Source organism: Microtus ochrogaster, unplaced genomic scaffold, assembly GCF_000317375.1.
Source record: "Microtus ochrogaster isolate Prairie Vole_2 unplaced genomic scaffold, MicOch1.0 UNK477, whole genome shotgun sequence".
Lineage (NCBI taxonomy): Eukaryota > Metazoa > Chordata > Mammalia > Rodentia > Cricetidae > Microtus > Microtus ochrogaster.
Genome location: NW_004949575.1, coordinates 3,113 through 6,473, shown reverse-complemented (window position 1 = coordinate 6,473; position 3,361 = coordinate 3,113). Strand labels below are relative to the sequence as shown.

The window sequence follows — 3,361 nt, the reverse complement described above, 5'->3', positions numbered from 1 at the left end:
TGTAGACCAGGCTGGTCTCGAACTCACAGAGATCCGCCTGCCTCTGCCTCCCAAGTGCTGGGATTAAAGGCATGCGCCACCATCTCCCGGCCTGGAATTTTTTTGACAGCACTCAAATTCAGGCATTTGAGCTGATGGATACTTGGGGCCTGGTAATGACAAATTTTTACTGTGAATATCCCAGGGAGTGGTTTTGAGAAAAGAGACAAAGCAGGCTAGGCCAGGACAGTAGTGGAGAGCGGGTTACAACCTCACACAAAAAGAGGAAGACTTGGCTCAAGGTCATTCTGAGCACAACAGGAGGGTCAAGCCCAGGACACTCCCTGATGGAGCATCTGCTTGCTCAAGTGATTTCACTCTAGACAGAGGATGTACGTCATCACGACTGGCTCAGTCCCCAGCTCTGCAGTTCCTTTCCGCTGTCTAGCACAAAACCACATCAGTGGACAGATGACGTCAGCCGGAAAACCCAGAAGGACCAACAAGGAGACAATTGGCACCATCCCTGGGTGTGCCAACCTTGGGCTCCCCAGAACAGCCTCTGCTCCTGTTCACAAGGCTTCCCTTAGAGCTCAGCCTCACTCCCAGTGTCCCTCGTTGTTCTTCTCATCAGCCTCTACCTACGTTCAGCCTTTCACAGGTGGGAGACTGAGGCAGGCTGGTACCTAGTCAGAGCTGCTGAGCCAGAGCTCCTGGAAGCTGTGAAGGTGAGCCCTCCCCTCCCCCAGTGCTGTCCTCTCTTGCTTGTCCCCTTAGTGTAGACAGGTTTCCTAAGAAAGAAAGGACAACTCACCCTCACTGACTTTGTTTCCCCAACAAACGAAATTGAGGAAATGCACACCATTCATAGAGAGACGTCAGAGAGCGATGGATTTGGGTGATTGGACTATGACTGTGGCAATGCACCCTGTTGGGAAATATTATTTTTAAGGTGTGTTGTTTTTGTTCAGGCCGTGGAACATTTGACGATGTAAAGATGTGTTGCTTTTGTTTATGCTGCATTTGCTTAACTTTGTGAGGCTGTGGTTCATGGCCTGTCTAAAACACCTGATGGTCTAATAAAGCACTGAACAGCCAATAGCAAGGCCAGAGCAAAGATAGGCAGGGCTGGCAGGCAGAGAGTATAAATAGGAGGAGAGGCCAGGTAGTGATGATAACACACCTTTAATCCCGGCGCTCAGGGGACAGAGACAGGCAGATCTCTGTAAAGCCAGCCTGGTTTACAGAGGAAGTTCCAGGCTCCAAAGCTACAGAGAAACCCTGTCTCAAAAAAAAAAAAAAAAAAAGGAGAAACAAGGAAGAGGAGGAGCAACAAGAGAGGAAGGGGAGGAGGACATCAGGACCCAGCCAGTCATTCAGCCAGCCACATCATAAAAGTAAGATATACCGAAATAGATAAGCTAAAAAGCCCAGAGGCAAAAGGTAGCTGGGATAATTTAAGATGAGAACAACTGGCTAGAAACAAGCCAAGTAAGGCAGGGCATTCATATCTAAGAACAAGCCTCCATGTGTGATATGAGAGCTGGGTGGTGGGCTCCCCAAAAAAGTCCAAAATGCCAAAGTGTAAAAGAGCAAAAAAAAAAACAAAAAAAAAAACTTCACACTACAGCACCCCTCTTCCAGGTTTGTACACATTTATTCTGTTCAGTTTATGGTCTCTGTGAAGCCCTAGAGAAAAAGCTTTTGAATAGTTAGTTACCTCCTGGCCTATGTTAGAGGGGAACCTTGCCAGGGAATGCAGCTTCTACAATGTGTTCACTTCTAATTCCTGGATATAACTTAGAAATATTCAGGAGACTCCAGACATAACTGTGTGTCTTAGATATGTTTCTATGGCTGTGACCTGAATGGTAGAATTTTTCTCTAACTGTTGCAAGTTCTTTTCTGCCATCCTTTCAGGTTAAGATTTGGAGCCCTTCTCTCTTACACAGCGGGAACACAGCAGGCTGAGAGTCCGTGCTGGGACAGTGGAGGAGACCTCCTTCCGCTCAGTCTCTGACAGTGCCAGCTGCGGTACCCTCCCTGGCAGCATGGTGGACTCACAATCACTTCCACCATTACTCCAATCCCAGTCCCAACCTCTGCTCCTCCAAATCTTGTTCTGTGGGGGTACACGAGACTGAATGCTGAGCCCTGATCACCACTCACCCCCTCAACAGAAGGCAAATGTCAGCCGACTTGTCCTCTTTATTCATCTCACGGGACCTGGCTGAGAACAGCTGAGAATCTGAAATGGGCGAAGTTACTAATAAAATTGTGTGTGTGTGTGTGCGTGTGTGTGCACACACACGGGTACAGGCGCCTACAGAGGCTAGGAGAGGGAGTGGTAAGATCCCCTGAGGCTGGAGTTGCCTGTGGGAGTGTGAGCTGTACAGTGCTGGGAACTCAACTCTGGTCACCTGGAAGAGAAGCGCAAACAAGCTGTGAATTGTTGAGCCATCATCTCTCCAGCTCCCGGTGCCCACTTTCACTTTCAAAAGCTTTGGAACTTGCCGTGACCATGCTTAGCATTTGAGAGAATGAGGCAGGAGGATTGTAAATTTGATGCCAGTCTGGGTACACAGCAAGACAGTCATCTAACCCAAACAAAGGAACGGAACTCCAACTGAACGGCAGTTTAATGGTTTTACATTATCACTTATATTATGTGTGTGTGCACTTAATGTAAGAAAGAAAGAAAGGCATTTTTGGTGCAGGAGAGAAGGCCCAGAAGTTCTGAGTTCAATTCCCAGCAACCACATAGTGGCTCACAACCATCTGTAATGAGATCTGGTGCCCTCTTCTGGCCTGCAGAAATACGTGCAGAAAAAATACTGTATACATAATAATCTTTTTAAAAAGGCATTTTCAGCCGGGCAGTGGTGGCACACACCTTTAATCCCAGCACTCGGGAGGCAGAGGCAGGCGGATCTCTGTGAGTTCGAGGCCAGCCTGGTCTTCAAGAGCTAGTTCCAGGACAGGCTCCAAAACCACAGAGAAACCCTGTCTTGAAAAACAAAAAACTCAAAAAAAGCAAAAGAAGAAGAAAACTAAAAAACAAAAGAAGGGCAATCCTACCATTCAGATGCACAGAATGGGATTCAGGTGGTCAGTCAGTGCCTTTATCAAGTCTTTAAAAATGCAGCTGTGGCCGGGAGAAGGCGGTCTACGCTTTTAATCCCAGCGTAAGGTAGGTGGAGGCTGGTGGATCTCTGAGTTCCAGGACAATGCAGCTGTGGAAGGGTGTTTCTTTGTTGTTGTTTTTGAGACAGGGTTTCTCTTCACAATGGCCTGGATACAGCAGGAGGAGATGGTTGAATGGCTAAAAGCACCGCTGCTTTGGCAGATGGTCTGAGCTGTGTTCAGCGCCCACATGGCAGAT

General features: G+C 47.8%; 1 pseudogene; it reads left to right on the top strand.

Moving 5' to 3' along the window:
• LOC101996775 overlaps nucleotides 1-2,013 on the top strand; it is an 8,270-nt pseudogene extending 6,257 nt beyond the window's left edge.
• Nucleotides 2,014-3,361: the final 1,348 nt, after the last annotated feature.